Source organism: Bison bison, unplaced genomic scaffold, assembly GCF_000754665.1.
Source record: "Bison bison bison isolate TAMUID 2011002044 unplaced genomic scaffold, Bison_UMD1.0 scf7180017864307, whole genome shotgun sequence".
Classification (NCBI taxonomy): Eukaryota; Metazoa; Chordata; class Mammalia; order Artiodactyla; family Bovidae; genus Bison; species Bison bison.
In genome coordinates, this window is record NW_011494879.1 from 5,178,474 (window position 1) to 5,197,483 (window position 19,010).

The 19,010-nt window shown below is 48.9% G+C and overlaps 1 protein-coding gene across 1 annotated transcript in view; it reads left to right on the forward strand.

Annotated features, from left to right (window-relative positions):
* The first annotated feature begins 4,708 nt into the window (after positions 1–4,708).
* Positions 4,709–19,010, forward strand: part of ASAP2 (ArfGAP with SH3 domain, ankyrin repeat and PH domain 2) — a 137,756-nt gene continuing 123,454 nt past the window's right edge. The window contains exon 1 of the mRNA XM_010852043.1: positions 4,709–4,744. The gene's annotated coding sequence lies outside the window, so the exon portion shown is untranslated. The remainder of the gene's footprint in view (positions 4,745–19,010) is intronic.

Consider the following 19,010-nt stretch of genomic DNA (forward strand, 5'->3'; position numbering starts at 1 on the left):
CCAACCCCACCACCCTGCTCCCCGACCCCACACTGCCTCCCGGGGACTCTACTTCAGAACCTTTCCCCGCCGTTCATTCTGCCCAGAACCATCTTCTCTCCTCACTGCCCATCCACACGGTTCACCCCACCCTCTTACCTCTTTTAAATAAACATCACCTCCTCAATGTCCTACCCTGACCACCATTTAAACCAGCTCCCTGCTGCCAGCCCTCTGACCATCTCTTGTCCTGCACAGCTCTTAGCGCCTCATAACCTAGGACATAACTTACTTAGTTGTTATGAAAGTGAAAAGTGAAAGTGAAGTCGCTCAGTCATGTCCGACTCTTTGCGACCCCATGGACTGTAGCCTACAAGGCTCCTCAGTCCATGGAATTTTCCAGGCAAAAGTGCTGGAGTGGGTTGCCATTTCCTTCTCCAGGGGATCTTCCCGACCCAGGGATCGAACCCGGGTCTCCTGTGTTGCAGGCAGATGCTTTACCATCTGAGCCACCAGGGAAGCCCCAGTTATTATAGTTTTAATTTATTTTCTAATTCCCTCTTCCCTTCGTTAGATCATCAGCTCCGTGGGGGCAGGGATTCCTGGCTGTCTCAGTTAATGATGCATCTCCAGCGCCCAGAATTGTGCCTTGTGCCTGGCACACAGTCCATTAATAGTGCACATTTGTTGAATGAATAAAACTGGCCAGCAAATACAATTTGGATTGCAGGAAGTGAAACACGTGATCCATGAGCACTGGTGCTGTTGGTTCATAGAAATCTTGTTTCTCGGGAATTCTTTGGCGGCCCAGCGGTTAGGACTTTGCCAAGCCGAGGGCTGGGGTCTGATCCCTTGGTGGGGAAACTGGGATCTTGGAAGCTGTGTGGTAGGGCTCCCCGCTCCTCCCCAAAGAAATCTTGTTTCTCTGGCTATAGTGAAGACACTTAATTCTTAGAGGGTACTGCTTGAAAATTTTTATTAGTGAATGAAGATCCCTGGAAAAGTGAGAGCATGTTTGCATGGCTCAGTTCCACAGGGCTTGAGGCTGCTGCTTGCCTGCAGGGGTTCGGATCCAGGGTTAGAAATGTGCCCAGCCTCTCTCTATATCCATCTCCAGACGGGCTCTGGGATTCCCTGTATGTTTCCAGATTGCTGCTTAGTAAAAGTGGAGAGTGTGGTTCCTTATTTCTTTTACTCAGTGGATCCAGAGTAGTTTGGAGTTAGAGTAATTCACAGACACAGCTTTAAAACTGTGAGTCAATTAACTATTGTCCAAGAGAGCTTGGAGGTTCATCTCCAGGGTTGCTTTGGTGACAGTGATCTGATGTCTATGTGACAGTTATGACAAAGGCTGGAATTATGTTGGGACCTTGAAGAGTCTATCAGATGGTAAAGGAATTGAGAAGCAATGGTTATCACCTGTCCTATCTCACCCTGTTTTCTGGTTTGGACTGTTGCCTTGTGGAAATTTATTTATTTGTTAAGGCCTCCAAAATAAACATTCTCAGAATGGTTGCCAGGATTACAGGGTTATCATGATGAGAGGCTGGTCTGCTTTTTCAACTTCTTTCTTTTGTAAGCCCTGGTTGTTTTTTTACTGTTTATAAACTATTTTTAAAGAAACCATATGAATTCTTCATATTTCCCTCTCTTAGTAACATGACACTTCTAAAACTTGTATGGTGGCCTGGGACCCATAGTTTTGCAGAAATGACGAAATGGATGAGATGTGGTTCGTGCCTAAGAGGCGCTTATGTTATCCCTGAGCCTTGGACTTGGACTCCACCACTGATTTCACCAGTTAATGCATGTGTTAAACCTATTCAGTCCTTACAACAACCGTGTGGGTAGTAGGTACTGTTGTCATCCCCACGTTGAAAGAGGAGGAAACTGGGACACAGAGATTAGGTCCCTTTCCTAAGATCATTGAGCTAGGCACTCACAAAGCTGGAATCTCCACCCCAGATACTCTGACTTTTTGAGTCCATGCTTCTCATCATAACACTCTGCTGCCTCCCTCAAGCTTCCTACCAAGCTTGAGCTTCCTAAATCCATACAATGGACGAACTGGTCATAACGCTGCCTGGATGAGGATTGGTGTGAGAATCAAGTTAGAAAACCCCTGTCAGAACACTTAGCCTGTTGCGTGGTGAGGGCTTGTGGCAGCTGGCACTGCTACTCCAGCCTGGCGGAGGGAGATAAGATGGTACACAAATTATACTCATGGAAAGTAACATGTGTTAAGTGTCCTCGAAGAGCACTGATAACAGAGATGACTTCCTGTGGGGCCCTGGGAGGCCTTAGTTGGAGGAGACACCACCCGGGCGCTGACCATCAGTCCCGTTTGATTAGCTCCTGGAGCTAACTGGGGCTCTCATCAATTACCAAGCCCAGGGTTGGACTAGATGGGAGATATCACAGGGTGGAGGAAAGGTGGGTCTGTTGGGAGGAATCAGAGGGTTGGACTCTTGAGTTGAGCAGGAGTTCGAGGAAGGCTGACCAGCATGGTGGGGCCAGGAGGGCCCACTTCCAGCCTTGTGAACGCTTAATTAGCTTTGCATATTGTCCTTCTGTTCCCTCTCTTTGGAAGTTTTCTCCCACACCTTCCTTCCAGTGGATTTCTAGAAATACCCTGTTTTTCATGACTCACTGACGGAGCACATTCTGTTTGGGGAAGTCCCAGGGGAGGCGTTTCAGGATGGTGTGAAGGGTGCTGCCTGTGATGTATGGTGCGGGCACCAGACGGCTCTGCTTTTCTGAAGAAGAAAACCTCCAGAAAACCCTCCCTGCTGTGTACCCATCTGAACTTCTCCACATGTGGGGTTTCAGTGCCTTGACCCGATTGTGCCCACTGGAATCTCCCTCCTCGTGTTGTAGGCAGGGACCTATGTGTGGCTGGCTGCAGCGTGACTGATGACGGGATTAATGGAATTAGATACGGGGCCTGAAGTTTGAACCTGACTGAGTCAGGTGACCTTTTGAACCAAGTGGGTGGCCCCACTGCTTGTGCCATCGGGGAGGCCGTGGTGGAGCCTCTGGCCGGTGCCCTGGACCGATTGCTTGCAGAGTGTTGTTGAGAGAATTAGAGAAATGGGGACGGCCTCTCAGGGCACCCAGAGCGCACACAGTGCAGTCAGCTGGCCCTTCCCTTGGATAGTCTGATTTTACCATGAACTGCTGCTATTCGGTTTTTTTTATTATTGGCCTTCCTCCTTCTAACAGAGGCCGGATGTTTTAAATCATCATGCAATGGCTGTCTTCTGTATGGCCCGAGGCCTTCTGGCAGGCTGATTGGAGAGCTCAATACATTAGGTGGTGAAATAATAGAAAAAAAAAAAAATAGGAGAGGCTGAACTTGAGCTGTGAAGTGGGCTGGGGTTGGGGGGTTGGCCAGGTTTAGATGGGAGGAGTGGGCACTGGTGTGGGAGGGGCTGGCCACTGTGATGTGGGGCTGGACCCAGGGGCTGGTGGCAACATGTGAGGAGCCAGTCAGGCTGTTTTGTCAAGACTCTGAACCCCGAGGGTGGCCGTGGTGGTGGGGTACCTGGCATGGGGTGCAGAATGGAGGCTGATAATGCCCTCGTGTGAATGGTGAGGGTGGTCGGATTAGGCTGGCACAGAGCCGCTCAGCCTGGGCAGGTTTGCCTCCTAGGGGACTTTTGGCAACATCTAGAGACATGCTGGATGGCTTCAGCTGGGGGAGGAGCAGGGTGCTGCTGGTGTCCAGTGGGTGGAGGTCAGGGATGCTCCTGAACCCCCTCCAGTGTGCAGGGCGGCTCCTGGGTGTTATTAGTGCTGTGCCCAGAACTGCAGGGCTGGAAGGTAGTCAGGTCCTGGGAGACTTGGGGGGCTCAGGGGGCAGCTATCTGTACCCCCGGTGGCTCTTGCTTCCCTGGTGAGATGAGGGAGGGTCTTGGTGGGCCTGAGTTTCTTCTTAAATTGGGACAGGATGAAGACTGTTTAGGAATTCTCATAAGCTGAAGCTTAATCAAGTGCCGTGAAGTGAGGATCATGATTTCAGGGCACTCGGATGTATTAAGTCGATCAAGACCTTCAAAGGATTGCATTAAAGTGCTGATCCTCTTAAACTCCTGGCATGTTCTCATCTCTCCCTGTGTTATTCTTTCTGTCCTTTAACCTTGTGCTGTGCAGAATACTAAATGACCTCCTTTGGGGTATAGTTTGATACCTTACTTTTATGATATGAAGATTAATAAAATTAAAACTGCTTTAGTACTGATATAAAGAGCTTGAATTTCATTTACTTTTATAAGTATCTGCACTTAAAAAATCTTAATTCAGTATCTGTAAAAATAGGAAGACTTTTCACTAGAGAGGTAAAGGGAAGCATAAAGATTGATAGAATAAAAAAAAAAGGCAACCCATCACCCCATTATTGTGTATGTACATGTAGCTATGAGAGTTACATGATACATTTTGCTTTTTTTGAAATGCCCTGCCTGTAAAATTTGGAATTATAATTTATTTCCAGCAGAATTAAAATCCTTTTTTTCCTCTTGCTTTTCTGTCTCCTTTTCTGTGTCAGATAAAAAGTGTTTATTTGCTTCTGAGAATGTGTTGACTTCTGATTTATCTCTCATTTAAAGTTCTGCCTTAAGCTGAAGAGCTTAGACTTTATCCTGTTTGTGTAGGGAGGTGTGGCCAGCTTTTGAGCGAAAGGACAGGGACAGGGCAAGGTCTGAGTCAGAAAGAGCCCTCGGAGGCTGGAAGCAGGGAGACAGGCTGGCTGGCCAGGGAGAGGCTGGTGAGAGAAGAGGATGAGGTCTGAGCCTGGGCCAGAGCCAGGGGATGGGGAGGAAACAGACAAGAGGGACAAGTCTCAGTGACCTCTTGACTGCGGAGGCTGAGGAAGGGGTGGGAAGTCAGGAAAACACCCAAATTTCTGGCTTGCATGGGTAGAATCTTCTTAAAAAAAGAAGTAGGGGGGGAAAAAATCCCTGGTTTGTATATGCTTTGATTGTTAATGTTGCTTTCTGGCTTTGGCCTTTCAAAAGTGAAAACGCCGTCATGTCTTAGGGCTAGACTGAGACCTTTCTTACTTTACTGTGAATTTTGGATTAAAAGGTGATGTCTTTGGAAAGATGAGGATGCTTCTGCTTCCTTCTGCTGTTTAGGAAGTCCCCGTTTGGTCTGTCCGCTGTGGAATTGGAATGCTGGATTCTGGCCCTCCAGGAGGATGGGAACTGGTCTTGATCTTCTGGTGAGGCGCACGCAGCACACACAGTAGGCAGGCACCCAGCATCTGCCTTGGATTTGAGGAGTGGTTGTCCGGACAAGTGGACGGTCAGATAGAGTTTGAAAGGGGTCTTGCACCTATTCCCAAATAAGAGCAAGCGGTAAGACTGAGGAGGTCCTGGCTGGTGTGTGGCATCCTGTGTCTGCCTTGTGGGCCCACGTGTGCAGTTCCGTGGCAGGCGTGGAGCCCAGATGGTGTCTTGCGTGGCTGTCTCGTGTTCTCTGTTGTTTTTTTCTCTTCTGCGACCAGGCAGTGGCGAGTGGGTAGCCCTTGCCTCTGACCCTGGGTTCGAATCTAGATTCCGGCACTCCTGGTATTGCTCCTGGACGGGCTGCTTAGGGGTCTTTCACACGCACTGTCTCCTGACGACGCACACACACTGCAGGTTCAAGTTACACAGTGCGGCTTTGCGTTTGTTCCATCTTTAAAACAGAAACTCATCTCCTTCTGGTCTTCGGTAGAAACGTCTGTGTTCTCTTGGACTAGTCACTCGTCCTCTGTTTGGAGCCTCTGTCTGCTTGCCTGTGACACCAGAGAGCTAGACTAGGGGCCCCTGGAGATGCGAACCGTTTGGGTCCTGACGTTCAGGTCTTTGTCAACGCCCATCTTCCTTGGAGAAGGAAATGGCAACCCACTCCAGTGTTCTTGCCTGGAGAATCCCAGGAACTGGGGAGCCTGGTAGGCTGCCGTCTATTGAGTCGGACACAACTGAAGCAACTTAGCAGCAGCATCCTCCGAGCAGCCACGCTCAGTCCCCTTCTAAAGCTGTGTCCCTCCTGGTCACGTTTGTCCTTATGTGGAAGTTGTTTTATCCCTGCGTTACTTAAAAATGTCTTTCTCAAGAGTCTTTTCTGATTTATAAGTCAGAAACCCCCCTTCAAGGCAGGGAAACCGCAGAGCTTGAAGCATTTTAGGTCTTGTAAGTACAGTGTTGTGTCCCAGTGGGGAGGAGGGTGCAGGCCTGCAGCCTGCAAGCAAGGAGTGGCTGAGTGTTTCCTGTTGCGGTCAGCTTTATCCTGATGTGATTTACATGTAGTAAAATGTACCACCTTTAAGAGAACAATTCAGTGAACGCTGACAGATAGTCATGTAATCGGCACCACAATTACGATGCAAAACTTCTATCACCTCTGCAAAAGTTTCCTCCTGTTTCAGATTACGGTATTGGTGGTTCTTGTAGCTTTTTTGTAGGTTCCTTAGCATTTTCTGCTCAGATGATCATGTCATCTGTGAATAGCAAGTGTTACCTCCTTCCGTTACTGTTTGTCTTGTTTTTTTTCCTGCTTTACTGCACTCCTGGGTGCTCCAGTGCAACATCAGCAGGGGGAGTGGGCATCTCTGGCTCGCTCCTGATCTTACAGGGAAAGCGTTCATTCTTTCACTGTGAAGCATTACATAGCCGCAGGCATCTTCTGTAAGCCCATTATCGGGTTGTCTTCTGTTTCTGGTTTGCTGAGGATTTTCCGACATGAATGGGTGTTTAATTTTGTCAGATGCTTTTTCTGCATCGATTGAAATGACCATATGGTTTTCCTTTTTTAGCTTGTTAAAAAGTGGTGAGTTCCATTACATTTTTAATGCTGTACTACCCTTTGGTATGGAAGCCTTATGTGTAGGGTAAGCACAGATTTTGTGTCATATTGGGATTTGAGGATTAGCTGCACTTCATTTTCTGATTTTTTTCTCTTCCATTATGGTTTATTATAAGATATTGAATATAATTCTCTGTGCTATACAGTAGGACCTTGTTTATCTGTTCTATATATAGTAGTTTGTATATCTGCTAGTCCCTAACTTCTACTTCATCCCTCCTCCACCTCTTTTCCCTCTTTAGTAAACGTAACTTTGTCTTTTTATGCCTCTGTCAGCGTGTGTCCAGGAGCATATTTTATTAATATTAAGCAGCGATGTTGGTACTGTAGAATTTGGGTTGAACTGTTGGCATGTAAAACATTCTTTACTTGCCTAATAGTTTTCAGTGAAAGGTTTTCTGGTAAGCCATCACCCACCTATTGCCCCTGTGTATGCTAAGCTACGGTTTGATTATGAGTTCCTTATACACAATTGGAGTTGGCTATATATATACGTACTTGAAAATGAACTGATTTAAGTAAATGCTCATGCCTTCACAGCAAAGTGTCCCATAATTTTCCCATTGTGGACACAGTCAACATTTACTAAGCACCTACATCATGCCAGACATCCTGCTAAAACACGGAAAGGGAGATGAGAGAAAGGCCTCAAAGGATGAGTTCAACAGGCACAAACAGGGTTGAGGGCTGGCAGACACAGAATTCCCTGGTGGCATGTGTTCAAGTCCAAATAAGTTTAATGTTTCAGGCCGCCTATTACACTGATTGAGAACTTTGTTACTGGACAGACATGTGTGAATTTCAAGCCTGATTCTGCCGTTAGTTCTGTACTTCTGGGCAAGGTGGTTTATCTTGTTTAGCCCTAGTTTCTTTGTATGAAACAAAGGAGATGAAGGTACAAAGGGTATTTCACAGGGGTTTAGTGTGTGTGTATTTCTTGTCTTGGAAGTGAGGTGAGAGGTCTATGTTCTATGCTGGAATGAACGTTATTTTTTTGGCCGGACAGTAGTGATGGGTGTTGTGTTTGGGCTGGGATCTCATGGGAGCCTGTTTTGGTGGTTTACAAATAAAATCTGCTCTGGCCTGGATCTTGGGAAGTGCAGGCTCAGTCCCTGGTTGAGACTGTCAAGTGCCCTTCCAGCACGCAACCCACTGCCAACACATGGGTCAGGCAAGGTAAATATGTTTGCTGAATCAAAGCACCAAGGTTTTACAGTAACCTCTGGAGATCTGCTTTTCTAAGTCTTTCCTTCTGGGAGGATCAGACCTTAGGAGGCTGGGTGCTAACAGATGGTGGCCAGTCCCAGCTCTGTAGCAGCTGTGTCCAGTATGGTGGTGATGGGTGCTTGACAGTCTTGCAGCCTGACCTGGAATGAACATCTTGTGTTTTCTGAGCCTTCTGTTTGAAGCCTTTGGAGAGAATAGCTGGTGGCTAGATCACTGTTGGCCTTCCCCAGTGGCTCAGTGGTAAAGAATCCACCTGCAGTGCAGGAGATACGGGTTTGTTCCCTGGGTGGGGAAGATCCCCTGGAGGAGGGCATTGGCAACCCACTCCAGTATTCTTGCCTGGGAAATCTCATGGACAGAGGAGCCTCGCTGGCTATAGTCCATGGGGTTACAAAGAGTTGGACACGACTTAGCAACTAACCAACAATAACAAAGGTCATTGTTAGAAGAGGATCCAAAGGCCTGTGTCTCCTTGTAGTTCCAGGGTAGATTCAAAGAGAGAATTCACAGCTGATCACCATCTTATTATCTTTTTTTCCCTGTTTCCTTTTCTGTTTCAACTTTTCTTTCTTTTCCTACCTCTTTTATGGAGGAGAATTGCCCTCTGCAGGGCAGCATGATATTGGGGAAGCAGCTTTTGATTGTGTAACGATTGTCAGATGAGACTTTACATGTTTTCAGACCATTAGATATGAGAGCTTGGAGAGTATTCGTTGCTTGGATATAACTGAGGCCCAGTAACATAAAAATCAAATTTTTGCTCATACAAGATACATAAGTGGCCTTGTGTATTTTCTTTATTCTGGCTTTATTATACCCTCAGTAATGACTTCAGGTATAATGGAGAAAAGGCATATGGATTAATAAAAGTTTGTACTTTGACTTCCATCAACAGGAATGTTTTGCCCCAGTGAGCCTTGAAAAATTCTACCATGCACATTTTTGTTCACAGATTATAATCACAGTTGGTAAAGGAACTCAAATGGAAAATGTGACTAAATCAGAAAAGGAACTGTTGAAATGATATTTTTTTAAAAAGCATCTGCTTACTGTGTCATGCAGATGAATTTTAATTAAAATACTTTCAAGATCTAGTTAGGTGGAAAACCAAAGATATACTCTATTTTTCAGGGAGGTAGGGTCCACTTGGAGAAATGGAAGCTTGTCACGTTTGTAGATGGAGTAATTGGAGGCAGAATGAATGGGTAGGTAGGTCACTCTGGTGTGTATTTGTTCACTCATTCACTTGTTCATTTACTCATCAAGCAATTTGATTGTATTCTGTGCTAATTGCTGAGAATTGTATAAACATGGACCTTGCAAGGCTCACAGTCTAGCTGTAAGGGACAGAGAGGTATAATCTGGAAATAATGTGGTAAAAATAGCCAGCAGACTTTGTTCCCCAAAATGAAAAGTGGTGCATGTGTGTTAGTTTTTATGAAACATGTATATGAAGTCTGCTTTTGGGAATTAGTGGAAAATGTACATAGGTTTATCATTAAAGAATTTGAAGCTAATGAGGTTTTAAGAAGCCACTAAGATTAGGATTAAGAAAATTACTAGAGTTAATCAATGAATATAGTGAAGTTGCAGGATATAAAATTAATACCCAGAAATCCCTTGCTTTCCTCTACAATAACAATGAAAACTCAGAAAGAGAAGTTATAACGAAACAGCCCCATTCCCCACTGCAGCAAAAAGAGTAAAATACCTAGGAATAGACCTGCCTAAAGAGACAAAGGACCTGTATGCAGGAAACTATAAGACGATGAAAGAAATCAAAGATGACACAAACAGATGGAGAGATGCACCATGTTCTTGGATTGGTATTTTTCACAGAACTAAAACAAAAAAATTCACAATTTGTATGGAAACACAAAAGACCCCGAACAACCAAGGCAGTTTTGAGAAAGAAGAAGAAGCTGGACTTCAAGTGGATACTTAACTGTGATGTAGAAGGTCAAGACAGGAAACATACAGGCCCAGGAAGGATGTTAGCTTCCACCTCTCATTGTAGGTGTGGCTGGGGCAGTTTCCTTTGTCTCCAGTCTGCAGACTGTAGGGCTTCCCTGGTGGCTCAGATGGTAAAGAGTCTGTCTGCAGTGTGGGAGACCCGGATTCAATCCCTGGGTTGGGAAGATCCCCTGGAGAAGGAAATGGGAACCCACTCCAGTATCCTTGCCTGGAGAATCCCATGGATGGAGGAGGCTGGTGGGCTGCAGTTCTTGGGGTCACAAAGAGTCGGACATGTCTGAGTGGCTTCCCTTTCACTTTCACTGCGGACTCAAGGCTCAGGAGGCTCAAGGTCATAATGCGTGTCACGTGCCTCTTCCAGTGTGCAGCTGTGGTCAGGATTCAGTACTTAGGTGGTGATGATGTTGTTATTGTTATTAATAGAAATTCTGGGAACTAGGGTTGATTTTCATACAAAGAGCAGGAATCCTCCTGGACAAAAGCTTCTGGTCTGAGAAAGACTAGTACTGCCTCTGTTGGGGACAATGTTTTTTTCTAGATCTTTGATGACTCTGGGGTGGTTGTGCTGCCGCTGCAACTCCTTGACATCTCGGGCTGGGGGGATGGTACTGCCTGAACCAGAGCTGGCCTACAGGACCAGTCAGTGTATCCTGGGCCTGCTCGGTCACTCACCATGCTCAGTGTGGAGCATTCTGTAAACACAAGCCCTAAAAGATGAGCCATACATTTATATTGGGGCATTTTTTGAAGTAATGGCAATTATGTCCTGTAACACAGTTGCTACGTCTTTTTGCACATGTTGCTCGAGTATCACATCTTCCTGACTTCCCTGTCTGGACGAAACGCTCTTCACTGTTGTGTATTCCTAGGGAGCTGTGCACCAGCAGTGAGCGGAGGACACAGGAGGCCCTGCCTTGGGGAGCCCGGTGATGCTCTTGCTTTGCAGTTGCCTCTATTTGATGCGTCGTGCCCGAGTGTATCACTTTCTGTGTCTACTGGGGTGACTCTGGACCCTCCAAGGGTGTAGAGACTTTGTTTCTTGTTCTCTGATTTTTACTTATTTATTTTTGGCTGTGTTGGATCTTTGCTGCTGCGCATGGGTTTTCTCTAGTTGCTGTGAGTGGGGGCTACTCTCTACTTGCGGTGCGTGGACCTCCCATCGGTGGCTTCTCTTGTTGCAGAGCACCTGGGCTCTAGGAGCACAGGCTTCTGTTATTGTGGTGCATGAGCTTAGCTGCCCTGAGGCACTTGGGACCTTAGTTCCCAGACCAGGAATTGAATATGTACCGTGCATTGGCTGGTGGATTCCTAACCACTGGACCACCGGGAAAAGTCCGGAGACTTCGTTTCTGTTTGCCGTCAGCTCCCTGGTGCTCTGAACAAAGCCAGAGACATGACCGGGGTCGCAATAAATGTTGATGGTTGGGGCCCAGGTGCAAGAAGAGTGAGCCCCACCTTTGACTCGCTGATAGAACGTATTAATACAAGTAGTGTGTGGAGGAGATGGTTATTTAAGTTTAGTGAAAGGACCACAGGGTTGTGTCCTGGGGCCAGGATGGAGCTCTGGACTGGGGGCTGTGGGTCTGCTCCCCAGAAACTGCTTGACTTTGGACAACACTTTCCATTTGTGAGCAAAAAAATTGGATGGGATTCTCTCTAAGTCTCTTCAGACTCACCCTCCCTGCTCATTTAGGATAGGCGATTTAATCACTGTTCAAGGTGTACGTATCTTTTCAGTAACCCAGATGCTGCTGAGCAGGTGAGCGGTGTGAAACTTTTAATCCTTCAGCTGTATGTAAGGTTTCATCCTGGGTCCAGAATTCTTTTAAGCGAAAATGCCTGCAATTCAGTAATCTTCAGTACAGCGTGCCTTCCTCGCTCCTCCGTCCCCCGTGTTCTTGATCCTTCCTCTGCATCCCAGTCATTCAGCCACCGTGGCACCCCTGTGTGGGAAACGCTTGTCCCCGGGAAGGCCTGGTGTGCAAGTGGCGTGTGCAGAACCGTCAGCCAGTGGGGGTTTCATTGAGGAGACAGCTCTTTGCCTGGCAGCAGTTCATCTGTTCTCGAGTTTTGATGCCACAGGCTGCAGGGGCCGGGTGTTGAGGAGGCAGCCGCTGGGAGCCTTGATGAGGCTGAAGTCTCTGCTGTCAGCTGGGGGAGACCTCCTTGTGCTTTGAGCTTCCCTGGTGGCTCAGATGGTAAAGAATCTGCCTACCATGCAAGAGACCTGGGTTCGAACCCTGGGTTGGGAAGATCCTAAGGAGAAGGGAATGGCTACCCAGTCCAGTATTCTGGCCTGGAGAATTCATGGACAGAGGAGCCTGGCAGGCTACAGTTCAAGTGGTTGCAAAGAGTTGGATAGGACCGAGTACCTTTTGCCACCACCTTATGCTTTGGGGGAGAGGCACCATCTCCGCACAGTTCCACATCACCAGGTGCCTCAGGTGGGGAGTCTCAGATGGTCCCCTGTCCTCCTGTGCTCCAGGTGATTGATGGTTTAGCCGTTTGCCTCCCTGATAGAACATCAGCCTCAGGGACCTTATTCCTCAGGTGCTCCTGTCGCTTTTTGATTCGTGTGCTTCTGTGGGTTTGCTGGCTGCTTCCCTGGTGGCTCAGACTTTAAAAGCGTCTGCCTGCAATGCGGGAGACCCAGGTTCGGTCCCTGGCTTGGGACGATCCCCTGGAGAAGGAAATGGCAACCCACTCCAGTGTTCTGGCCTGGAGAATCCCATGGATGGAGGAGCCTGGTGGGCTACAGTCCACAGGGTTGCGGAGTCAGACACGACTGAGTGACTTCACTTTCACTTTCTGTGAGAAGGGTCTTTAAGGGAGCGTGAGAGGTGGAAGGAACCTGGGAGGGGGAGCACTGGCATTTGTGTTCCCGGGTTCAGAGCTCACCCCCACTGCTTGCTGTCTTGTGTGTTGTCCGTCTTAAAAGCTCAGTCTGGCCCTCAGTGTCCTCATTCTACAGTTTGGGAACGGTGCTAAGTCAGTCGTTAAATGAAATGGTGTCCGAGAGCACAAGGGCCAGCAGCAGGCACAGAGCAGGTGCTCGGGGCGTGGGCGCCGTTCCTGTTACTGCTGCACGTGCCAGCAGTGCCCGTCCTTGCCTGGTCTCTCTCCTCCTCACTGCACATGGCAGGTGTCCTCAGGTTAAAACCTGGCGCTCAGCTGGGCTGATCGGAAATGGTCCCCCCTCCACTCCACACAGACACATGGACACACACTCACTCACACTCACACACTCTCACACTCACTCTCACACACACTCTCACACTCACACACACACTCTCTCACACACACACTCGCATACTCACACATTCACACATACATACTCTCTTACACACTATATCTCACACACTCACACTCACATACTCACACACACATTCACTCACACACACACACTCACTCTTACACACACACTTTGTCATACACACATTCACTCTCACACACACATACACACACTCTTTTACACACTCTCACACACACACTCTTTCACACACACACATGCACAGTTTCTCATACACACACTCTGACACACACACACAGACTCACACACGCACACACTCTCTCACACACACACAAACTCTCACACACACACTCTCTCACACACACACACACACATTCTCGCTCTCTCTGTCTGTGATTACCTTTCTGTGACATGTCCCCCAGCTCTTAGGCTCAGTCTTGCCCCACATATCTAGGGGTCAGACACTTAGCAGCCCCGGCTGCCTGAAACAGGTCCAGGAACTGGAAGTCAACAGAAGAGGCCTCGGCTCAGCCGCCCTGGAGTCTAGGCTGGCCCAGAGTGGGAGGATGGTGGCCGAGGGCAGAGAGGACGCGGCGCGCGGGCGGGGCTGTGGCATGGTGCCCGGTGGCCCTACTTCCCACATGGACCGTCCAGGTGTTACAGGCCAGGTGGTCTTGGTGCTCCCAGCGAGCCTGAGCATTAAGCAGAATTGTGCTCCATTCTCTATTTAAGAAAACAGGACAATAGAAAATTTGTTTCTCTGGGATTTCCAACCAAGATAAGTTGTTTTTTTTTTTTTTTTTTTAAGTTTTATAAGTTTATTTTTTGAAGTTTTAAAGCTAAAACTTTTTTTTTTAGTTAAAAAAAAAAAAAACTTTTGGTTTTTTCCATGTTATTTTTTCCCCCCAGATAATCAATTTATGTAGAACTCTTAGTTTTCATATATGAGGAAATGTTAGACCGTGGGCTGTGGAGTCACAGTCGAGGGTGTGACTCTTGGTGACTTCTGCCACCTACTTGCTAGGTGACCCAGTGAGAGCTAATTGTTTGAGCCTCTTTCTTCTTCTCTGAAACAAGGGTAATGCCCCCAGCTCAGAGGGTTCCCAGGAGAATTCATAGCACGCTGAGCAGAAGGCGTCAGTTGCGGGTGATTGGTAGGTATGGGAATTTGCTCTGTTTCCCTGGCATTCACTGATTCTAGCCGTAACACCCCCCGATGTCTGCTAGTCAGTTACCTGGTGAATTTTCCTGGACCATTTAATGTGTAGGTTGTGTATTTCAGTTAGATTGGAAGTCCCTTATGGTCAGGGACCCTGAATCCAGGGATGAAGTTTGTGTTAAATAATGCCGTTCTTTGTGATCTATCCACTCCCATGTGCATAGAGGCATAGACTCCTGGAATTTAAGTCTAGAAAAAACTCCACGCTAGCATTCCTGTGGACAGTGGCGAGTTTTCCGATGAGCCAGCCCAGGCCAGGGCTGAGAAGCTGACCGTTGGCCAAGGCCACACAGACAGTTTAGTGGTGGAGCCAGGTTGGCCCCGGGGTGTCCTGCGTGACCCAGGTTTCTTCCCTCTTTACGGCCGATGGGGGCCTAATGCCTTGTTGTTCTGCTTGAGGTTTCAGGCTCAACATCCTGCTCTGAGAGCACTTTAAATGTGGCATGAACCTGGCATGAACTTGGCCTGCACAGCAGGTCTGTGGCTTCACCCTGCCCTTTAACGCTCTCTCTGTCTACTCCATCTGCCCCTGGGTCTCCAAAGTGGGCGGCAGAGCTTTCCGCACGTAGCAATTTTCATGTCTGTGATGGTTGTGGCATCTATAGGGTTACGTAGTTATACACTTGAACCACACACTCAGGCTTGCCTTGTGCTCAGATGGGGAGGGGTTTGCAGGGATGTCGTCGGCTGTGTCTGCCACGCGCGCTCCCTGGGGGCCTGCCGGCAGTGTGCCCTAGAAGCGCCTTGCTGAGGTCATGGGGAGAACCCCTGGGAGGAAATCACAGGTGTCACGTGCCTGCCCATTGGGCCTTTGCGGGGTGGGGCAGCACCAGTGGTGCCATGAGGCCCAGAGAGTGGACACCGCGGGTGTGCTGAGTCCCGCCGGCGGCCTGCCTCCGAGGGCCGAGTGGAGTTGGCCGCCCTGCTCCTTCAGAGGAGGCCAGGACCTCCCCGGGGGCCCTGGTCACAGAGGACGCGCCCTGGAAGCCCTCTGCCAACCTCTGGTTTCTTGTCTGGGCTGGTTCTACGTGGGGTCTGTGAAGGGAGTGTGGGCCCGTCAGGCTGGGTGCCGTGGGGGAGGGAAGGCAGAAGCTGGGGGTCACACCCCAATTACAGCTCCTCCCGTCTGTGCTGTTTCCTTACAGAGGAAATGTACTTCATCTCCTGAGCCTCAGTTTCACTGTCTGTTGTTGGTCATTCGCTCAGCGTGTCCAGCTCTTTGTGACCCCATGGACTGCAGCACACCAGGCTTCCTTGTCCTTCACCATCTTCCAGAGTTTGCTCAAACTCATGTCCATTGAGTCGGTGATGCCATCCAACTATCTCATCCTCTTTTGTCCCCTTCTCCTCCTGCCTTCAGACTTTCACTATCTATAAAATGAGGGAAGTAACACCTACATTAACTACCTCTGGGATTGTTATGAAGCTGAAATAGTACACGTTGTCTCTCTCCTTGGGGCTGAACCTCCATCCATCCTCATCACTTCTAGCATTTAGCTTGCTGCCGGACACAAGTGGGCATTTAAGGTTTGTTGACTAGCATTCTGTAATCTGCAGGGTATGCTGCACACATGGTGATTGTTCCTCATAATTCAGCCGTTAGTGTTTGACCACAGACTCTATGGTTGGTCAGGGGAAGGGGCAGGAAATGCCAGGCAGTCTCATTGCATCCTCATTTCTAGAACCCTGGAGTCCTGGCAACTCCCAGTGCCACGCACGACTCTGGGGATGTCAGGCCCGGGGCCCTGGGCAGCGGTCATGGTCTCAGTCTTAATCATTTAACACGCTTTAGAATGTGTGAAGTGTTACCCCCATCCCACAGCTGGTCTGAAAGGATGTGGGGACATTGCCTGGTTCCCAGAGGAGAAATACAGCATGGTGTGTTTTTGTCTAAACCGAGTCCATAAATAGCCACCAGACACGGTTGGAAAGCAGTAAGCTGTAGCTGAGAGATTAACCGTGGCCGGTCCAGCGAGGGAACCGGCAGGAAGGAAGGGTGACCTGACAGGACCACGGATGGGCCTGGGCTGAACTGAGGGACTTGAAGAACAGGAAGCGCAAGCCAGCATCTCTCATTTTCTCCTTTCCTTAATTTTCTTTTTTTTTTTCCATTAATGAACTTGTCTAGTTCACCAAGTTTCTCTCATCAGTGTTTTGTAATGAGCCAGACTGTATGCTTGGCATGCACCGACAGGGAGACGTTTGTATGTGGCCTGTAGAACATGGCCCTCAGGGAAGGGCTGGAAGGAGAGCTGTCCCCAGTGTCAGACAGCCGGTGACACTCCCTGCTCAGATGCTGACCGGAGGTGCTGTTGCCTGTGGGCAGGGGGGCAGACGGATGCCTGAGGCCATAGTGTTGGAACTGCATTGGAGTTCAGGTAATTGAGGAACCGGTGACCCTAGGAGTTGATCTTAAAGGCCTTTGGAAGGTACTTGAAGAACTGAGAGCTCATGCAGGTGTGAGATTTATTAATACCTCCACCCCTAAGGTGACTGCTGGCTGACATCTCCATGTTGGTAGCTTGACCTTCTGATGAGTTGTACTGACACACACTTGACATTTCTTCCTCTTTTGAGAAGTCCAAGCCAGGGAAATACGACATTTTTTAGTTAAAAATTAAGTTTTGCTCTTACCAAGGATTTGTTTGTACGTTTGGATTAGGATTGATTATTCACAGCATTAATGATCGCTCTATTCTGTTGAGATCCTTGGGCAGGATTCTCAGTCACCCTGGAAAATTAATCCATTGTGTCAGGTGTGTTTGGCTTCCCTGGTGGCTCAGAGGGTAAAGTGTCTGCCTGCAGTGCAGGAAACCCGGGTTCGATCCCTGGGTCAGGAAGATACCCTGGAGAAGGAAATGGCAACCCACTCCAGTATTCTTGCCTGGAGAATCCCATGGACAGAGGAGTCTGGTAGGCTACAGTCCACAGGGTCGCAAAGACTCGGACATGACTGAGTGACTTCACTTCGGGTGCATTTGAATGCACTTACAGTCTCTCCTTGGAAAGATGGATAGGTGAAATGCAAACTGCCTTAAAGACAGTAGTTTCGTTGACTCTTTTGTCTGGGACCTCAGAGGAGAAGTGACTTGTCTCAGGCCATGATATGAGTAGGTGACAGAGCCTGCCCATGCCTTTTCCCGGCCATTGCGCCCACCCTTGGTTTTGCACAATCCATCATTCCTATCCCTGTAATAAATGTAGATGGGGCTGCTCAGCTTCTACTAGTAGAACGTCTATGGACACTTGCAGCTTCTGCAGGTTTCTTGAGAAACAATACGCATTTTGTATCTTTGCTTTTTTGAGGGATAGTAAATACTTCACATGTTAGCTTTAAAAGCAGATAGCATTCTGGTCCGAGAAATGTAGGATATCTACTTTTATATCATCTGGGATGGCAGCTGCAGTGGCTGTGTGTCCTGAGCGGGGCAGGTGGTGGGGTGAGTTGAGGGTGGAGAGGAGAATGAGGACTGACCGGGGGTCCTGCAGGCGGGAGGGGGCCTCTCCCCTGGGCTGTGGGAACCCGTCTCCTGCTCTGTCTCTCTGACTCTGTCAGCTGGGGTTTAGTTTTCTTTGGATAGAGAACAAAGAAAGTAAAACGAATGGTCTGAAGCCCTTCCTTGGGGAGAAACACTCACATCCCCAGATGCTGAAAATAAGCAGGCTCTGAGACCCCCGGCAGCCGCCTCAGTCCGCCGAGAGCTGCTCTTGCCTTTGGCTGCCAGTCCCTGCCCCCAGGTCCAGCTGCACCCCACCAGCTCGCCTGGCTCTGTGGCCGCCTCTTCCTGCGGAGTTGCTGGCTCCTCTGAACCCTTACCTTTCCCTCCGCCCTGACCTGGCCGGTCCCGCGGTTTTGTCCAAGCTATGCTCTCCACTCCCCAGTTACCCCCCCCACCCCACCCCCCGCTTCCTGGGTGAGAGAGTGCCGTCTGGGGGTGGAGTGGTTCAGAGGGAGAAGAAGGGGTGAGGCCCTCTGCCCCGCTGCGGTCCTCCTCTCTGGTCCCAGCTGGGTTCAGTTTGCTTTCCGTCGTGGTGGAAGCCGTCGTCCACTGTGTGTGTGTGTGTGTGTAGCAGAGGTTTCTGTTCTTTGGATGAACTCATCTGATGCCTTTTCTGTAAAGCAGCCCTGCCGTGTTCCAGGCTGGGGTTGCTGATGGTAAATTCCCCCCACACCCTCTTTTCAGCTCTCACACCCCTGAAGGGTTCTGCACGCTCCTGAGATTAAACGGAGCAGGGAGCAGGGGGCCCCTGGTGTCTACCCACCTGTAGGCTTCCTGGCACCAGGAGTCCCATTTGGAGCGCCAGGGCCTCAGGCAGGCTTGATGCCCTCATGCCCTGGGCACCTCAGCTTCACCCCTTACACAAGTGTCTGCCCAGTGTTCGTACAAGCTCTATCACTCCTTACAGATGACCACCCTTAGGTTCTGGGGTGGAGCACCCTGGGGAACAAGCCCATCCAGACCCCAGCTGTGAGTGCAGGGTCCTGGGGTCTAGGTATCCTCCATGCCATCT